Genomic DNA, 14,254 nt, shown 5'->3' with positions numbered 1-14,254 from the left:
ACCTGTCATTTCCTTCTTGCCTTTGTTCCCCACAATACTATGGAAGGAAGGGTGATGTTGGGGCTCCAGGAAACTGAGTCTATAGGTTTCTGAAGATCAGAGTATGGATAAAATTGCTTTTTTCTTGTAATTTACTAATACATATGTAAACTAATGGAGATTCATGTCTTGCAAGACTAATCTCTCTTACCATTTAACCATTTTTTTTCTCTTTTCCTTTGTTCTTAATGCAGCCATGAGTACCTGAGGAGTCTCACACACATCCCATGGGGGTGGGGTATGTGGGGGGCATGTGGTTGTCTTATGCTCCCTCAACACTACTAAGAAACATAAGAAAGGATCATTAATAGACCCTGAAATGTCACCTTAATATTTTACTTAATCTTTCCTAGTCCCAATCAAGAAAGCAAATCCACTGGATTAAGACAATTGTTTAAAATGCATTCACTAATGTTCAAATGATCCTTATGCTTTGGTTCTTCCTTAGGCCTCACCTTTACAATTTTGTCAAGGTTAAGTTTGACTGATGGAACACATACTAGAAATATTCTCAAAAATTTAAGTGAAATTGCCCTACCTATGCTGATTTAAGACTTTAATTAGTTTGCTTCTATTATTTTGTTACCCAGCTATAAGAGCATGGAGAAGTAAGAATCCTCTGTAGAGGAACAACATACAATTAATTCATAATGATTTAGTCAGCTGTTACCCTGGAAATAATGAGGTATAAACCAGGCAGACACTGACCATCTCTAGGGCCTTTGATGTAATAATAAAATATAATAAGCTGTAAGGGCACAAGTCTAAACCAAACTGACTCCATGACAGGCTTTAAGTTTCCCCTCTAAACTAGATGGCCTAAGTTTCAGCTTCCCTGAAACTATCAGGCAGTTACACATTGCCCAAGGCAGGAGAAACCACCCTTGCAACACCCAATCAGGAAAGGCCAGCGACCACCCTCCACATTACTGAGGGAGAGGCCTATAGATAGAAACTATAGATAGGACCCTGTTACCTAATGTTAAAGTTAACCCATTAGTCGCCGAACAACACCCTAGGCTCGCTCTGTGATCGGTTGAATTTAAAGGTACTCTAACGTTGTAATTGGATCCCGCCAAAAGTAACGAATACTTTAGACAATGTGTATGGTTAAACCCCCTGTCAATGATGTTGAATAATTATGATTGGATCACTGTTCCCATGCCACAACTTGTGTAACTCCCCTGTCACAAACCCCATAAAAACTCTACTCCTCCATTGTTCGGGGCTCTCAGCACGGATCCACTGCGTTGATGAGGTCTGGGAGCCCGAGCTTAAGCCCTAATAAATGCCCTTTGCTTTTGCATAGGTGACTCGGACTCCTTGGTGGTCTTGGGATTTTGGGGAGATCGCGATCTGGGCATAACGAAACAACTGCCACTAATTGTCTACACTTGAGATATTATTAGTATTTAGAAACAAAAATTAACTTAAAGACAGTTTTTGTACCAGTTTGTATACTTGAATTTGAGTATGCAGCTTTTACTGAGAAGTATACAATTATTTAAGCATATTTGTATTACAATATTTACTTTCACATAATAAAATTATGAAGACTACATGTCTTTTATAGTCTGTAAGGTTTTCTCCCCTTATTTAGTATATACAGAATTCTCTCCATAGTTAGAACTTATTTAAAATTCAGAAAATAACAATCAAACTTAATTATTTATATTGTTCTTCTTTTTAAAAGGCAAAGAAGCAGATCTTCTTATTACCTGGTAATTATTCCAGGAAACTCACAAAGAGTTTTATACATAAAGGGCATCTTAATAATTGTCTCTATAATAGGGAAGGGAAACTAATTTTTTTACTCTACCTTCTCTGAGTTCTTAGCTGAGACTCCTATTAAAAAAAAAAAAAAGATTAACAGAAGAAAACACCCAGAAATTTAGTAACATGCATATATTAGGAGATAGTCAGGAAAAAGGATTAATTCAAATAGATAGATTTATAATTTAAGATAGAATTTACTGTCTTAACACAGAAAGTAAAGGGGGTGGATTTGGCCTCTTAGAAGAGAAGATATGGTTTTTAGGAAGATTGAATAGGCCTTTAGAGAATAGATGGGAGATATGATAGTTTGTAAGAGTATTTGTCTGAGTGTGGTATTGACTTCTAGTCTCCTCCCCTGTGATAACAGTCTTCTCTGGTTGACAAATTCCAGGGAAGAGGATTATGACAATTGAATTCCTTTTGGAGGATCTGTCTTTAGGCAAACAAGAGGAAATCAGAGAAAGCCTCTCCCTGCATTTGTTGTGTTCAGTGATCTACAACTGAAATAATATACCAAAGAGGCATATTGTAGTATGGCATGTCCTGAACTCCTAAAATCATATTTTGAGGTGACATATTCTACTACCTTTCATACTCTTTTGAATTTGGTCTTGAAAGTAATTTTCAAGAAAAAATAACTAGAATAAGCAGTTATTGGAAAATACCAATAAATAGTTATTGGAAATTCAAGAAAAAATTAACTATGATTAATAGTTATTGGAAATTTTTGGTAACAATGATTATTAGGAACATAACTTTAAAAAGAATAACAAATTATTTTCCTGGCAAAGACCAATTTTTTTTACTGAAAGAAAGAAAGAAATTCTAGTTCTTCTTATATGTAAAGGTATATTTTACACTAAAAAATGTATAAACTTTTCCTTATGAGTAAAGAAATTAATATTGAGTCAAATAAATCAAAATTTTAACATATTTGTGGTTTTATATTAAGATATATTAATCAAACCTTCATAAGTCATATTTTTAGCTTAACATATAAAAGACTTTATTAACATATTAAGCCAATGCATATTTATATTACAATTCCCATAACAGTTACCTGTAATGTCATCTTTGAGAAATATATAAACCGTATCTATTATCTTGTATATATTCATGTCTCCCTGTAATTATTATACTAAGCATAGTCCAAAAATGTTTTATTAATTAACACCTTTAACCAAAGTTATCAATTCTTATTTCTTCCCTTCAGAGACAGAGGAAATCAGAAGATAGAAAATCACAAAATCCCTAATTCTTTATTTTTGTGGGCATATATTTTATATCAACTTTACAAATATAAATATAAATATAGCATTATCAAAAGGCATTTGCACATTCTACAATGTATAAGAATAGGGTGAATAAAAAGTTTAGACACTGAGGTTTATATTTTTCTCTAAATTTAAAATGTTCAGATACTCAATCTAATATCAGTGTAAGGTCTTAAAATTACTTAAAAATATGAAAATTATAATTGAAATAAACAGCTCTTATTATATGTATTTTTTTAAATGTTTATTCATTTATTTTGCGAGAGAGAGACAGAGACAGAGAGCAAGCTCAGGAGCACAAACGGGAGGGCCAAAGAGAGCAGAATAGAGATAATCCAAGCAGGCTCCATGCTATCAGTGCAAAGCCAGATGCTGGGCTCAAACTCATGAACCATAAGATCATGACCTGAGCTGAAATCAAGAGTTAGACACATAACTGTCTGAGCCACCCAGGTAGGTGTCCCTACCTGTAATGTTTTAAAAACTTATTCATGAGATTAACCTTTTAAAAAGACATTCATGGGACACCTGGGTGGCTCAGTTAAGCGTCTGACTTCAGCTCAGGTCATGATCTCCCAATTCATGGGTTCAAGCCAAATGTCGGGCTCTGTGCTGACAGCTAGCTCAGAGCCTGGAGCTTCTTTCGGTTTCTGTTTCCCTCTCTCTCTGACCCTCCCCTGCTCACACCGTCTCTCTCTCTCTCTCTCTCTCTCTCTCTCAGAAATAAATAAAACATTAAAAAATTTTTGTTAAAAAAATAAATAAAATAAAAAGACATTCATTTTCACAAGTTTATTTGATCACATTTTTTTATATTCAAAATCAGAAATATTGGTGAAAATTAATGACAACTGATTTGACTCTCAGAAGTCAATGTAGAAAATTTGTTAAAATTAAATAAGAGTTTTAATCTTAGTATTGCATATACTAGAATAGTAGGTTGACACTAATTTTACATAATAAAATGTAGAAGGAGACAGCAATATTTATATCAATATAGCTAAATAATGCTAATTTCTCCAAAGATTCAAAAATTTATCAGAAATAGTACATAAACTCTTTATTAAGATAATTTATAAATATACATAAACTAAAGTTCAATGACTCTTTAGATCTTGTTTAGAAGTACCCTTGTTTAGATAGAGAGCTCTTTCTCTGATGTAGTCACTAGCTAACAAGGCTATCACTCTATTACATGCTCAGCTGAAGATTTTTTTAACTATAGACCATTTTTTAAGCAAAAAATAACAGCATAATAATTTTGCTTTCCTTTTATTTTCTTTTAAAGTTTATTCATTTTGAGAGAGAGAGAGCATTCAAGCAGGGCAGAAAGAGATGCAGAGAGAGATGGAGAGATAGAGAATCCCAAGCAGGCTCCACACTGTCAGTGGGTCTGACACTGATGTGGGGCTCAAACTCACAGACCATGAGATCAGGACCTGAGTTCAAATCAAGAGTAGGACACCTCACCAACTGAGCCACTCAGGTGCCCCAGTAAGTTTTCTTTCTTTATGAAACTTCTAAATATGTATCTAGATATGTATATATTCTTAAGATTGCAACCATAATAACAAAAGATCTGAGTAATTAATATTCAAAATAAACAAAGAGAAGGAATAAATAGAAGAACACATATGCACATACATAGATAGAAGAGAATTAAGAAGGAGCTTATTTTAGACAAATATGGAATTATTATTCTTGCAAGTTAATTATCTTTACTCTGAAAGAAAGAATGATTACAAGCAGAAAGATGATTTTGACACCTGAACACACACATACTGACTCGCACAGAAGAGTAAATATAGTTTATTTAGGTAAAATAATCTCTCTCTCAAATGATCTATCTTTTTAGATAGATCTGGCTATGCAATCTCCTTACCAGATTTCTACCATCTGGGTCTTGACACCTTTCAAATAAACAAAATTTTTTACATCTAAAGTTCTTCAAAATAGCTATTATAATTATGAGTTCTCCTAGTTAAATGCCTTGAAGCATTCAAATAATTGAGGGTATAGGGACCTGTACAAATAGAGCACCAGCTTGGTGTCATCTTTCCAACTGACAGTTGTCTATTGCCTTCCAGTGGTGAGAAATGAAAAATACAAGTGAGCTCCCCCTAATCAAATCCTTGCACTCTTGCCTCACCTTAAAGGGTTCTAGTAGTGATAAAAACAAGTAGAAGAATCTCATCCTAGGATGATAATAGTGATGATACAAAGGTTTGAGCAGCACACTAACACAATTGGGTAGAACACCAGACAGGTGAAGAACTCACCCAGTTTTTCTGCCACAGAGGCCTATAATCAAGAAGAAATAGTTTTTTGGCATGTCTTATCTTCATCAATATTTCCCAGGCATTAAATCTATGGGATGAGAAAAACTAAATCAAAATCAATTCGCTTAAGCCTTCATTAAAAACTCTGCAATGTGAGAACACTGCAAAAATGGATATTGGGAAGGAATAATTAGCATACAGATTTATAAATTGGGAAGGTCAATCAAGGTTTAGTTTTGTTCTCAGAATTATTCACTTAGAACTAATAAATGAATTCAGAAAGGTTGTAGAATACAAAATCAATATACAGAAATGTGTTGTATTTCTATATACTACTAATGAACTATAAGAATGAGAATATAAGAAAACAATTCCATTTACAATCATATCAAAAAAATAAAATATATAGGAATAAATTTAACCAAGGAGGTAAAAGACCTGTACTCTGAAACACTGGAACACACTGATGAAAGAAACTGAAGAGGACACAAATAGAAAACTATACTGTGCTCATGGGTTACAAGATTCATATTGTTAAAATGTACATTCTACTCCAAGCAATTTATCGATCGAATGCAATCTCTATCAATATAAAAATGGAATTTTTTTCTGAAGAACTAGACAAAGTAATCCTAAAATCCGTACAGAATTACAAAAGACCTCAAATAGCCAAAGCAATCTTGAGGGGAAAAAACAACAAAGTGGAAGGTATCAATCTTCTGGATTTCAAACTATACTACAAAGCTCTAATAATCAAAATAGTATGATCCTGCTACAAAAACAGACACATAGATCAGTAAAACAATAAATAGCTCAGAAATAAATCTATACTCATATAGTAAATTAGTCTATGACAAAGAAGGGGGAAAATATGTAGTGGGGAAAAGTCTGTCTCTTGAATAAATGGTTTTGAGGAAACTGAATTGTAACTACACACAAAAGAATGAAACTAGAACACTTTCTTACACAAAAATAAATTGAAAATGGATGGAAGACTTAAATGGAAGACCTGAAACCATAACACTAGAAGAAAATAGGCAATAAGCTCTTTGATGTCAGTGTTAGCAAAATTTTTTTTTTTATCTGTGTCTTCAAGCTAAGACAACAAAAGCAAAAAATAAACAAGTGGGACTATATCAAACTAAAAAGCTTTCACATAACAAAGGAAACCATCAATAAAAGAAAAAGTAATCTACTGAATGTGAGAAGATATTTGCAAAAGACATACCCTATAAGGGGTTAACATCCCAAATATATAAAAAACTCAGACAACTAAACCAAAAAAAAACTTATGAAAAAATAAGCAGAGGACCTGAATAGATCTTTCTCCAAAGAAGAAAATAATGATTGCCAACAGATACATGAAAAGATGCTCAATATTACTAATCATCAGGGAAATGCAAATCAAAACCGCAATGAGAAGACTGAAATAGAACCTCACATCTGCCAAGATGACTAGTATCCAAGAGACAAGAAATGACAAGTGTTGGCAAGGATGTGGAGAAAAGAGGATGCTTGTACACTGGTTGGTGGGAATGTAAACTAGTGTAGCACTATGGAAAACAGTATAGAGGTTCCTCAAAAAGTTTAAAATAGAACTACTATATGACCCGGCAATACCACGTCTAGGTATTATCTGAAGAAAACAAAAAATGTAATTTGAAAAGACATATGCAATCCTGTTCACCAAAATATTATTTATGATGGGTAAGACATGGAACCAATCTAAATGTCCATCAACAGGCGAATGTATAAAGAAGATGTAGTTTAATATACAATAGAATACTACTTAGCCATAAGAAAGAATAAAATCTTGTCATTTCTGACAACATGGATGGGCCTAATAAGTCCATGGATGGATGAAATAAGTCACACTGCTAGGGGCCACAGTGGCTCCGTGGATGACAGTCACAGCGAGGAAATGGCAGCGTTTGCACAGCTCCTGCCATGAGAAATGAAAAACTGATGTCTCCTCCTCTGCCACTACTGGCTCATGTTGGAAATGAGCCTGCTGGTATCGACCAGGCCTCACAAAATTCCAAATCAGACCGATATTCCCCACACTGATACCTCATAAGGAAAAGCATATTCCTGCCTCTTCAAAAGATATTTTAGATAAAACCACTGTGGATGATTGTCAAAAGGCTCTTCCTATGGGCCTTGTAGATCCAACACTTAGATAATAAAGGGGGTTAAGAACACAAGAGTTACAATTGAGCATGGCCCTAAGACAAAGAGCCTAATTTAGAGTTAAGGAACAGATAAAGGCGGAACTTAAGCTAACACTTATACCTTTTCTAACTGGTGATGTATGGCAGTCCCTTCCCTAAGGCCTACTTTCCACAAACACCCTCCCTTACATTGGCAGCTGGGATGAGGATAGATAAGAGCAGCTAACACATAACACAAAAACAAAGGCCTATACATTTAGGGCCTCCATGGTGTTTACACATTCAGCATAATGTCAAAAAAGTTTCCACAAGCAACTTATTAACCAGCTCAAAAACATTCATCCTCTTGTGAGCCAGACAGGATGAATTCTATCCTATCTATATACAACTTAACCTATGTCCTAATCATAGTGTTATTAACTTAGAACAAATATGTATGTCATCCTGTTTTTCACAAAGAACATCCTGTTATTTCCTTAGTTGTAAGATTTATTCAACCTCACTATGATTGGGGCATTTCTGCAAGAATACTTCCAAAAAACCTGTTTTTGTACACTCTTCAAAGCATCTTATCACAAAGAGTTTTCCATTGTAAAAATTCTTTTTTCTGATTCCATGTTATAGCTTGACCTATAAATAAAGACACCAAAACCAACAGTGCAGAGATGCCTGCCTGGTGATCAGAAAGAATCTTGGGGCTCTCTCACTCTTTCTTGCCAACTCCGTCCATCCTTCAGGGACCCGTGGACCAGCTGAAGTGGGTCTCCAGCATCAGACAAAGACAAATACTGTAGTTTCTCACTTGTATGTGAAATCTATGAAACAAAACAAACAAGAAACAACAGCAACAACAACCAAAATAGGAATAGACTCATAGACATAGAAAACAAACTGATGGTTGCCAGAGGCGAAAGTAGTGGTGAGATGGACGAAACACGTGAAGAGGTTTAGGAGGTACAATCTTGTAGTTACAAAATAAGTAAGACATGGGATGTAATGTACTGCAAAGGGAATAGAGTCAATAATATTGCTACAAATTTGTATGGTGACAGATAGTAACTAGAATTATTGTGGTCACATTTTATAATGTATGTAAATATTGAATCATTATGGGGTACAAACGAAACTGATACAATACTGCATGATAATTAGTCTTCAATTAAAAATAAATCTCAGCAGGTGTGTGGAAAATAAGATTTTTGTTAACTTAGAACAGAATGGACAGACAGCAAGACTCAGTTTAGTAATCTTTGGTTGGACAATTTGAATTTAGCAAGGATGTAAGGGGAAAAGTTTGTAAGCTAAGACCTTACTATAAGTTTCAGTGGAAAATGTTCCATTGTTCATCATCCATTATACCACTATTTGTATTTTACAGATGAAGAATATAAGAACAGTTCTTTCATAGTAAGTTGTGAAGCTTGGAGATAAACTCTTATGATAGAACTCCAGAATAACGTAAGTTGGATAAAATATTTGCTTGTTTTTCTTCCCAGTCTCCATTACCAAACAGAGGTGAGGTTCACCAAAGTTGATATCCTCTGGGGACTGGTCAAGAAGATATGGTCTCTTGGGCGAGATGGCAGAGAAGTAGGGAGCTCCGTGCATTTCACTTGCACCATCTCTCAAACAGAGAAGGCCTGAAGTCATAGGACACTGAGCCACAGGAGTTTGGGGAGAGAAAGAATACACTGGGAAGGAAACCTCATAAGTGCTTTGCATGTTTATTGGATTTGTCTGTTTGCGTACCTTTGTTCCCTGTGTGGTTGTCTGTTTCTTTTTCCAGGGTACCTCAAGAAACAAGTGAAGGTACACATGGGGGAAAGTCCTAAATACCACTATGAGTAGGGAAACAAAATAACCAGAGTCTCAACAAGAGACACCAATAGACACCAATCAAACAACACTTCCTGAACAGACAGGCACTGGACAGTCAAAGAGCCCTTTTTAATACAGCAGAACCAGCAGGGGCAGAGTGCACAACAAGCTTTTCAAATTAACAAGAGAAAGAAAGCTAACCAAAATGACAAAATGAAAGAACTCCTCCTTCAAAGAAATTCCAGGAAGAAATGACAGCTAAAGAACTGCTCAAAACAGATATAAGCAACATAACTGAACAAAAATTTAGACCAATAGTCGTAAAACTAATCGCTGGGCTTGAAAAAACCATGAAAGGCATCAGAGAAATGATTGCTACAAACACCATGGAGCTCAAAAATAGTTGTGACGAATTAAAAATGCTATAAATGAGATACATAATAAAATGGAGGCGTTCAATGCACGAATTGAAGAGGCAGAAACGAGAATAAGCAATTTAGAAGACACAGTATAGAAAAAGAGGAAGCTGAGAAAAAAAGAGAGAAACTGATCAAGGAACATGAAAGAAGAGTTTGAGAGCTCAGCAATGCAATCAAACAGAACAATATTCGTATCCTAGGAATTCCAAAAGAGGAAAAGAGAGGGAAATGTGCTGAAGGAGTCCTTGAACAAACTATAGCAGAGAACTTCCCCAACCTGGGGAGGGAAGTAGACGTTGAAATTCAGGAAGCAGAGAGAACTCTCCTCAGACATAAACTGAATCGATCTTCTGCACGACATATAATAGTAAAACTGGCAAAATATAAGGACAAAGAGAATTCTGAAAGCAGCTAGGGATAAAAGGGCCCTAACATACAAAGGGAAACCTATCAGAGTGGTGACAGACCTATCTACTGAAACTTGGCAGGCCAGAAAGTAATGGCAGGAAATCTTCAATGTCATTAACAGAAAAAATACGCAGCCAAAAATCCTGTAACCTGCAAGCCTGTCATTCAGAATAGAAGGAGAGATAAAAATCTTTCCAAATAAACAAAAATTGAAAGAATGTGTCACCACTAAACCAGCCTTACAAGAAATCCTGAAGGGGACTTTCTGAGAGAAATGTTGCAAGGAACATAAGATAGCAGAGACGCCACCACAAGCATGAATCCCACGAAGGACACAATGATTCTAAATTCATATATTTCAATCATAACACTGAATGTAAATGGGGTGAATTCTCCAATCAAAAGACATAGGGTAGCAGAATGGATAAAAAGCAAAATCCATCTATTTGCTGTCTACAAGAAACTCATTTTAGACTTGAGGACACATTTTATTGAAAGTAAGGGGATGGAGAAATATATATTATGCTACTGGAAGTCAAAAGAAAGCTGGAGTAGATATATCAGAAAACTGGACTTTAAATTAAAGGCAGTAACAAGATGAAGAAGGGCATTATATAATAATTACAGGATCTATCCATTAGGAAGAAGTAACAATTATAAATGTCTATGCACCGGATATGGAAGCACCTAAATATTTAAAACAATTAATCATAAACAGAAACAATCTTATGGATAAGAATGTGCTAATAGCACAGGACTTTAATACTCCACTTCCAGCAATGGAGAGATAAACTAGACAGAAAATCACTAAAGAAACAGTGGACTTGAATGGCACAATGGACTAGATGGATCTGATAGATATATTTGGCACTCTACATCCTGAAGCTATGGAATTCACGTTCTTCTCAAGTGCGCATGGAACATTCTCCAAGATAGATCACGTACTGGGACATAAAGCACCCCTCAATAAATATAAAAGAATGGAGATCATACCATGCACACTTTCAGATCACAATGCAATAAAACTTGAAATCAATCACAGGAAGAAATCTGGAAAGCCCCAAAAACATGGAGGTTAAAGAACACACTAATAAAGAATGAATGAGCCAATCAGGCAATTCGAGAAGAAATTAAAAAGTATATGGAAACAAATGAAAATGAAAATACAACAATCCAAACTGTATGGGATGCAGCAAAGGCAGTCCTAAGAGGAAAGTACATTGCACTCCAGGCCTATTTCAAGAAATTAAAAAAAGCACAAGTACAAAATCTAACAGCGCACATAAAGGAACTAAAGAAAGAGCAACAGGAGCACCCCAAACACATTAGGAGAAGAGAAATAATAAAAATCAGGGCAGAAATAAACAATAATAAACAATACAGAAACCAAAGGAAGAGTTGCACAGGTCAATGAAACCAAGAGTTGGTTTCTTGAAAAAATAAACAAAATTAACAAACCTCTAGGCAGGCTTCTCAAAAAGAAAAGAGACAGCACTCAAATAGACAAATCATGAAAGAAAATGGACTTATGACAACCAGCCCCTCAGAAATAACAAGCAATTATCAGGGAATACTATGAAAAATTACATGCCAACAAGTTGGACAACTTCGAAGAAATGGACAAATTCCTAAACACATACTCACTACCAAAATTCACACGGGAAGAGATAGAAAATCTGAACAGAGCCATAACTACTGAAGAAATCAAATCAATTATCAAAAATCTCGCAACAAATAAGAGCCCTGGGCCAGATGGCTTCCCTGGGGAATTCTACCAGACATTTAAAGCAGAATTAATACCCATTCTTCTCAAGCTATTCCAAAAAATAGAAATCAAAGGAAAACTTCCAGGCTTATTGTACGAAGCCAGCATCACTTTGATTCCCTAGCCAGAGAGACCCAGCAAAAAAAGAGAACTACAGGGTGATATCCTTGATGAATACAGATGCAAAAATCCTCAACAAGATACTTGCAAATCGAATCCAGCAGCACATAAAAAGAATTATCCACGAAGATCAAGTAGGATTCATTCCTGGATTACGACGCTGGTTCAATATTCACAAATCAATCAATGTGATACATCACATCAACAAAAGAAAAGATGAAAACTATATGATCCTGTCAATAGATGCTGAAAAAGCGTGTGACAAAATACAGCATCTCTTCCTAATAAAGACCCTCGAGAAAGTTGGGATAGAAGGAAGTTACTTAAACATCATAAAAGCCATCTAAGAGAAGTCCTCAGCTAACATCATTCTCAACGAGGAAAAACTGACAGCTTTCCCCCTGAGATCAGGAACATGACAGGGATGTCCACTCTCACCACTGTTGTTTAACATAGTGCTGGAAGTCCTAGCATCAGCAATCAGACAACAAAAGGAAATCAAAGGCATCAGAATTGGCAAAGAAGAAGTCAAACTTTCACTTTTCGCAGACAACATGATGCTCTCCATAGAAAACCTGACAGACTCAACCAAAAGCCTACTAGAACTGATCCATGAATTCAGCGATGATGCAGGATACAAAATCAACGTACAGAAATCAACGTACAGAAATCGGTTGCATTTTTATATACCAACTATGAAGCAACAGAATGGGAAATCAGGAAACTTATCCCATTCACAATTGCACAAAAACCATAAAATACCTAGGAATAAGCCTAACCAAAGATGTAAGAGATCTGTATGATGAAAGCTATAGAAAGCTTATGAAGGAAATTGAAGAAGACACAAAGAAATTGAAAGACATTCCATGTTCATGGATTAGAAGAATAAATATAGTGAAAATGTCATTACTACCCAAAGCAATCTACACATTCAATGCAATCCCAATCAAAATTGCACCAGCATTCTTCTCAAAACAAGAACAAACTATCCTAAAATTTGTATGGAACCACAAAAGACCCCAAAATAGCCGAGTAATATTGCAGAAGAAAACCAAAGCGGGAGATATCACCATCCCAGACTTCAGTCTCTACTACAAAACTGTCATCATCAAGACAGTATGGTATTGGCACAAAAACAGACACATAGACCAATGGAATAGAATAGAGAACTCAGAATTGGACCCAACAATGCACAGCCTACTAATCTTTGACAAAGCAGGAAAGAGTATCCAATGGAAAAAAGACAGCCTCTTTAACAGATGGTGCTGGGAGAACTGGACAGTAACACGCAGAAGAATGAAACTAGATCGTTTTCTCACACCATACACAAAAATAAATTCAAAATGGATAAAGGACCTGAATGTGAGACAGGATACCATCAAAACCCTAGAGGAGAAAGCAGGAAACAACCTCCTTGATCTCAACTGCAGTAATTTTTTACTTGACACATTCCCAAAGGCAAGGGAATCAACAGAAAAAATGAACTATTGAGACCTCCTCAAGATAAAAAGCTTCTATACAGCAAAGGAAACAATCCATAAAACTAAGAGGCAAATGACAGAATGGAAAAAGATAGTTGCAAATGACATATCAGATAAAGGGCTGGTATCCAAACTCTATAAGGAACTCACCAAACTCCACACCTGAAAACCAAAGAATCCAGTGAAGAAATGGGCAGAAGACATGAACAGACACTTCTCCGAAGAGGACATCCAGATGGCCAACAGACACATGAAACGATGCTCAGCATCCCTCCTCATCAGGGAAATACAAATCAAAACCACACTGAGATACCACCTCACACCAGCCAGAGTGGCTAAAATGAGCAAATCAGAGGACTCTAGGTGCTTGCAAGGTTGTGGAGAAACGGGCACCCTCCTACACTGTTGGTGGGAATGTAAACTGGTGCAGCCCCTCTGGAAAACAGTGTGGAGGTTCCTCAAAAAATTAACAATAGAACTCCCTTATGGCCCAGCAATAGCACTGCTAAGAATTTACCCAAGGGATATAGGAGTGCTGATTCATAGGAGCACATGGACCCCAATGTTCATGGCAGCACTCTCAATAATAGCCAAAACATGGAAAGAGCCTAAGTGTCCATCAATGGACGAATGGATCAAGAAGATGTGGTTTATCTATACAATGGAATACTACATGGCAATGAGAAAGAATGAAATCTGGCCAT

The sequence above is a fragment of the Hyaena hyaena genome, unplaced genomic scaffold (genome assembly GCF_003009895.1).
Source record: "Hyaena hyaena isolate Hyena2069 unplaced genomic scaffold, ASM300989v1 scaffold_1069, whole genome shotgun sequence".
Classification (NCBI taxonomy): domain Eukaryota; kingdom Metazoa; phylum Chordata; class Mammalia; order Carnivora; family Hyaenidae; genus Hyaena; species Hyaena hyaena.
The sequence above is the reverse complement of the archived record's forward strand: the minus strand, read 5'-3'. Positions refer to the sequence as shown.